The following is a 6,774-nucleotide window of genomic DNA, read 5'->3' as shown; positions in this document are numbered from 1 at the left end:
CGCGCTTCCCGTTGCGTCACACCTCAACCCGCCTCAAAGCCAACGCTGATTGGACGTTCGTTTGGTGAACGGCTCCAAATTTTCTTTAACGGAGAGTAGCCAGACTGATCTGCGAGTGAAACCTTGAACGCTCGCGAGATCAGGATGGTCTCACGAGGCTACAGAGTCATAGCTCCATTGATCCATCCATTCCCTTAGCTCTCAGCAGTAATGGCTTTATGGGATTCTTCATAAATAAATTGATTCCATTAAAAATAAAATAATTGGAAAAAATGAACCTATTTGAAGAGTTTCAGTCAGGCTTCAGAGCTCATCATAGCACTGAAACAGCTCTGGTGAAGGTCACTAATGATATTCTCATGGCCTCAGATAATGGACTTGTGTCTGTACTTGTCCTGTTAGATCTCAGTGCTGCATTTGTTACAGTTGATCACAATATTCTCCTACAAAGACTTGAGCATACAGTAGGGATTAAGGGGAAAGCATTAGGCTGGTTTAAATCTGATCTATCAGACAGATTCCAGATTGTTCATATTAATAATAAATCTTCTTCAAACTCTAGGGTCACTTGTGGAGTACCACAGGGTTCAGTCCTTGGACCAATTCTCTTTACTATATATATATCAGTGACGTGCGGTAGAGTTCATAGCTGACGAGGCATTGACCTCATCAGAGTCAGATTTACAAATATATCCACTCTACAGAGTAGACTCATTGCAAAGTGCTGAAGGAGACTGATTGAGCCAAATCAATTCACCAAGAGACATGGAAAAATATATTGATTCTTTGATGAAAAAAACTAAATTATTTGTCATTTGATTGGTAACAGTTTATGAGTTATGATGGATTTCTGCATTTGTAACACATTCTAAAAGTATAACACACATTACGCACATTTCATTACAAAAACAAAACATAAATAATTATCGCTGTCTTACCTCTACTTATAAATGAAGTCCATGCGCCGCTCTTTCTGCACAAAAATATCGGTAATTTTCCGGTAAAAGTTCTCTTTATCTTCTTCAGATTTAAAAGTCTCTCAGTCTCAGTGGAGCTCACTGCCAGGGAGGAAAGCCTTCCTTCATCAGTCCTGTTCCTGCTGTATGTTTAGTCTTTTTAGTGCTTTACTTGTTTAGCATAACTCGCTAATAATACATCCATAACTTGCTGTCATTTTACAGTTTTGGGATCAGGAGCGGTGCCCCTTGAGCGCCCCCTGCCTAGAGGCCAAGGAACTGCCGGCATCACCTACAACCAGTTCTTTGCTGTTTATGATCGGCCAGCAGCAAGAAAACATGTTACCTGCACACAGTTTGATGAGCAAAACACAAAAAGCTATCCACATATATTAAATGGTGGAAAATCAGTTCATAATTGTTTGAACAATTGAATTTATGATCTAGAGACAGGAAGATGCATTCACAGAATGGAAGCCAGCGCAGTTTTCATGGGATTGCGCAACCCCTGGGGAGGCCAAGCTCTCTGCGGCCTCACCGGCTTCGCTATCAAGCGGCACCAAGGATTTACATGAAAAATAGTGAAAAGTCTGCGATTTTAAAGAGAATATGATCAAAAATGAGGAAATTAGATAAAAAAAGAACTTTTAATACAAATGACTGAGAGAATCACAATTTATATTATGTTATCATTATTATGTATTTTCTTTCTTTTCATGATGACAAGTGAGATTTGGCCTCACTTGCCTCCCCTGACTGCACGTCACTGATATATATGCTTCTGATTGGCAAAATTATCAGACAGCATGGGATTAATTTCCACTGTTATGCTGATCATACTCAGCTATATTTATCCATAAATCCTGATAAATCCAATCAATTATTTTGACAACAGCCATGTGTTGATGACATCAACAGCTGAATGACTTTAAATTTCCTGCACTTAAATTCAGACAAGACAGAAGTTGTAATTTTTGGACCAGAGTTCTCAAAATATAAACTTCTTAATCACTTAATCTGGATGGCATTAACTTGGCCTCTAGTAATAAAGTAAAAAATATTGGTGTTATTTTTGACCAAGACATGTCATTTCAATCCCATATTAAACAGGTTTCTCGTCCTCACCGACCAGGTCGAAGCTAAGTTTCACTCTGACTTCTGCGCAACCAGCCGCGAAGTAAAGAATGTCGAAACAACTTTGTTTATTTTTGTCAGCTGTTGCAGGAAAGCGGACGCGAGACAGCGGATCGGTCACCTTCCCTCACCAGACAAGCTGAGAGCTCAGAGACTATATGAAGGACGTCGGGCCGGGCTAACCTCAACCACGTTTCAGCTAGCTCATAGCCATATGCTGCTGAAATAACCAACGTTTTCCCTGGACCACTGCTCTTCCTTGGACGCCCAAAGTGAACCGAACTCACACGAGGCACCCACAGGTTGGCAGAGGATGAGCAGGGAGAGTTAAATGGTTTATTTGGAAAGATTTGTGTAATGCGTTACATTGTGTTGTTAAACACATGAAGCTCACTCATTACCACAAAAATATAGTCGGAGCTTTTAAAATTAGTGCCGAAAGCCCACTAGCCTAAATGCTATCAGCTCTGGTAAATTCCGGTTCCCGGATGGGCCCGATAAAGGCTGGTTTCAAGCATAAGGCTTGTTCGTTTCACTCCACCATTGCTCGATAGTGCTATGAGCGTTATTACTGCATCAATATGGAATATTAATGATGATTTAAAGAAGTTTTGTTTAGCTTTAGGATTAGCCGACTTTAGCAACAGATTGCTACAGCGACCTCTAGCCTCCCGGAGGTATAACCGCATTAATAAAATCAAGCGTCCCTAAAGTTAATGATTTTACTGAGAAAATCATTCTCGTCCGTCCGTCCGTCTTCTTCCGCTTATCCGGGGTCGGGTCGCGGGGGTAGCAGCTTCACTAGGGAGGCCCAGACGTCCCTCTCCCCAGCCACTTGGGCCAGCTCCTCAGGAGGAATCCCAAGGCGTTCCCAGCAGAGAGACATAGTCCCTCCAGCGTGTCCTGGGTCTTCCCCTGGGCCTCCTCCCGGTGGGACGTGCCCGGAACACCTCACCAGGGAGGCGTCCAGGAGGCATCCTGACCAGATGCCCGAGCCACCTCAACTGGCTCCTCTCGACGTGGAGGAGCAGCGGCTCTACTCTGAGTCCTCCCCGGATGACTGAGCTCCTCACCCTATCTCTAAGGGAGAGCCCAGACACACTACGGAGAAAACTCATTTCAGCCGCTTGTATCCGGGATCTCGTTCTTTCGGTCACGACCCAAAGCTGAGGGTAGGAACGACCCATAGATGAGGGTAGGAACGTAGATCGTAGATTTAAGAAAATCATTCTTTAAAATGTTATTTCATCAAAAAATGTTTTGTTTAACTCAGGAATTGCATTGTGAATGGGTTTAAACACATTCCAAATTTTGTTCTAAATTAGTTAAGATAATTCCATTAAATTCATTCCATGTTCTTTAAGTTGAACTCTGGAACTCAGATCTGCAGTGAACCAGGATTCACTGAATTATTCTTATGATGTTGATAAACCACTTTGTTTTATCTTTTGTGTCTTTTGAATGTACATAGTTCCTTAGCTTCTTTTTATCGTCATTTTGCTTGGTAGTTTTAGTTAAGTTTCACTAGCCTAGTAGAGAGGATTTGTTGATTGAAATATAGTGTTAATTCAGATAAACAGTATTATATAGTGATGTTCTCTGGATGTTCATTTTATTTCTGTTAATAAATTCTTGATCCTAAAGGGAAGTTGTCACTCCTTTATTCTATGTGTGTGCAGGGTTTGCTGTTAAAAGAACGCCAGTGCTCAAATTCATCCCTTTCAACTATTGTCCTGATATCAGCGAGCTGATATCCACCGGACAATACCTAACAGAAAGAGAGTTGTTTATCAAACATTAAATAACTTTTAAACAGTGTATAATTGCACAACAGCTATTTCTATAGTTATGCTGCTATAGGCTTAGGCTGCTGGAGGACATCAGGGTCTATTTCTCTCACTCTGCTGAGTTCTCTTACTGCTCTCCAATCTGCATTGTTTGTTGTCATTTCAGCCTTTAACTTTTTGTTCTCTGTCTTATTTCTCTTCATAGAAGGTACACCTGGTCTGGTGTTCTGTTAGCTGTGACATCATCAGGGGAGACAGATCATCCTCTATTACCATCTAACATAGAAAGTACTCCTGGGTCAATGTGAGCTTCTGTGCTTTCTGTGTCTCTGCTCTGTCTTCTCTAAGCCCCAGTGGGTCGAGACAGATGAGCGTTCACACTGAGCCTGGTTCTGGTTCTGCTGGAGGTTCTCCTCCCTGTTAAAGGGGAGTTTTCCTCTCCACTGTCGCTTCATGCATGCTCAGTATGAGGGATTGCTGCAAAGCCATCAACAATGCAGACGACTGTCCACTGTGGCTCTACGCTCTTTCAGGAGGAGTGAATGCTGCTTGGAGAGACTTGATGCAACCTGCTGGGTTTCCTTAGAGAGGAAACTTTCTCACCAACCTGGAGAATCTGATGGAGTCTGACTTTGGAAAGTGCCTGGAGATGACGTGTTTCATGAATTGGCGCTATATAAATAAAATTTAATTGAAGTGTTTCAGTGTCCATTTAACATGAAATATTTCCTGCATAGATTATAGTAAAGCTTCTTGCATATATAAATCAAGTGGAGTACTACGGTTAAACCTCAGCTGGTCTGTGAACACCACGTCACTGGTGAAGAGGGCACAGAAACAACTGTACTTCCTGCGGAGGATGAGGAGAGCCCACTTGCCCCCGCCCATCCTCACGACTTTCTACAGAAGCACCATAGAGAGCATTCTGACCAGCTGTCTCTCTGTGTGGTGTGGAGGCTGCAGTGCCTCCGACTGGAAGAATGTGAGGAGAGTGGTGAGGACAGCAGAAGGGATCATCGGGGCTCCTTTTCCCTCCATAAAAGACATTTCATCCCAGTGCTGCGTGTCCCGTAACATCATCAGCGATCCCTCACACCCCCACCATGGATTGTTCTCCCTGCTGCCCTCTGGGAAGAGGTTCCACAGCATCCGCTGCAGGTCCACCAGGTTCTGCAAAAGCTTTTTCCCTGTTGCCATCAGACTGTTGAACTGCTGAAGCTCTAAACTGGACTCTGTACCACATTTGCATATTTGCACATTTGCATCATTGCATCCTTATCTAGCATTACAAATGCTGCTGAACTCTTAGTTTCTAAAATGCATTCTTGCACAAATCATTTCTGCACATACAAATGGTTTTAAAAAAATACTCACCTGTACACTGTGATCGCACACTGTCTCTTTCTCCTGCATTGTTTACATTTTAATTGTTTTACTGTTAAATCACTGCTGCACTTTATCCTGCAATTTTATCCTGTAATTTTATCCTGTAATTTCCTGCAATTTACTGTCATTTTCAAGCTGTATGCAAACGAAATTTCGTTCTGTACGCACTCTGTGCATATAAAATGACAAATAAAGTTGTCTAAGTCTAAGTCTAAAGCAGTAAGGCTCCACTTGTGAAAGTAGAATCTGTTGGGCTCTTGTTGGCAATGCCACATTGCCAGACAGGACACAAAACAAACAAAAACAGTTCTTTATAAACAATGTTTGATAGCTTAATTTTATTGTACAGTTTTCCATTATTTAAGTCCATTTTGATTTAGGAGTTTTAGATCATTTAACTACAACAGGAAACCTTATAGTCCACGTTTAGCAGATTTAAAGAGTTGAAGAAAAGATCTGAGCTTGAATCAATCCTGAAACTGTGGCTCCGACCTCAAACTGAATGCAAAACAGCAAAGTTGCCTCTTCAATGTATTTTTACTGATTTCCACAAAGTGTTATGTGGAAGGAGACAAATGATTTAATGTAAAAAGCATCAGCAGGTTTAGATGATCTGAAAACTAAACGTGATGTTCATGAAGATGTTCATCCTGGTGTCTTTACGCTGTGACAGCACTGAGCTCAGCATCTCCATTTAACTCAGCCACCTATAAATACTGACGAGGACTCCTCCAACATTCATCAGCTGACTGGCTGGCTGAGCAGGTAGGACTCCAGCTCCTCTGCAGAGCTTCTCTGTAACCAACCAGATCTCAAAGAGTTAACTCTGGCTTTCTTTCAGTGCAGTCATGAAGGTCCTCGTCGTCCTCGTCTTCATCTTTCTCTCAGGTCAGAATGTCTTGATGCTTTGGTAAAAATGTCAGAAGATAAAAAAGGCTTTAAAGTGTGTTGTCTCTGCAGGTTGTAATGGTGGACACTATGAACCCCCAAGCCAAAGGCAGGTAGAAATGGCGCAGGATGCTTACTGGCAATATGTTCAGCAGTCAACGTCGACCCCAGAAGACTATGTGCGGGATATCAGACATTCGCCTCCAGGACAGTATCTGTGGTGAGAGGAAATCTCAAATGTATTTCTACAGAGCTTTAAATCTGGATGGATTCACTGAGATTTAGGCAGAGACTGAAAATATTTATTTACTGCTATTATAGCCTCTTATGACACCATGAAGATTCTCTTTACCCTCCAGGTCAGAAGCACATGTATGTTTCTAGCCAACCTTGACATGCTTGCAGGATGGATCTTTGGGTTCTTGTAGGCTGAAAGGTCACTCTCTCTGGACTGATGCTGTTTCTCCTTCTGAATAAAGCAGATTTCTCCCTTTTAGGTGTTTAAATATGTTGAAAAAGATGAATAAACATAAAAAGACACTTTAGAAAGTTAACTGATTTAATGTTTAATTGAAACCTAAAACCAGATGTTCATCAGGGTTATGTCTGTGTCTCTGCAGCTC

At 41.9% G+C, this 6,774-nt stretch overlaps 1 long non-coding RNA gene across 1 annotated transcript; it reads left to right on the top strand.

The window, feature by feature from the left end:
• Positions 1-5,965: 5,965 nt before the first annotated feature.
• LOC118565551 lies at positions 5,966-6,340 on the top strand. The gene is made up of 3 exons (XR_004932436.1): positions 5,966-6,028; positions 6,105-6,151; positions 6,224-6,340. It is a non-coding gene; the product is annotated as an uncharacterized LOC118565551 (long non-coding RNA).
• Positions 6,341-6,774: the final 434 nt, after the last annotated feature.

This window comes from Fundulus heteroclitus, chromosome 13 (genome assembly GCF_011125445.2).
Source record: "Fundulus heteroclitus isolate FHET01 chromosome 13, MU-UCD_Fhet_4.1, whole genome shotgun sequence".
NCBI lineage: Eukaryota > Metazoa > Chordata > Actinopteri > Cyprinodontiformes > Fundulidae > Fundulus > Fundulus heteroclitus.
The sequence above is the reverse complement of the archived record's forward strand: the minus strand, read 5'-3'. Positions and strand labels throughout refer to the sequence as shown.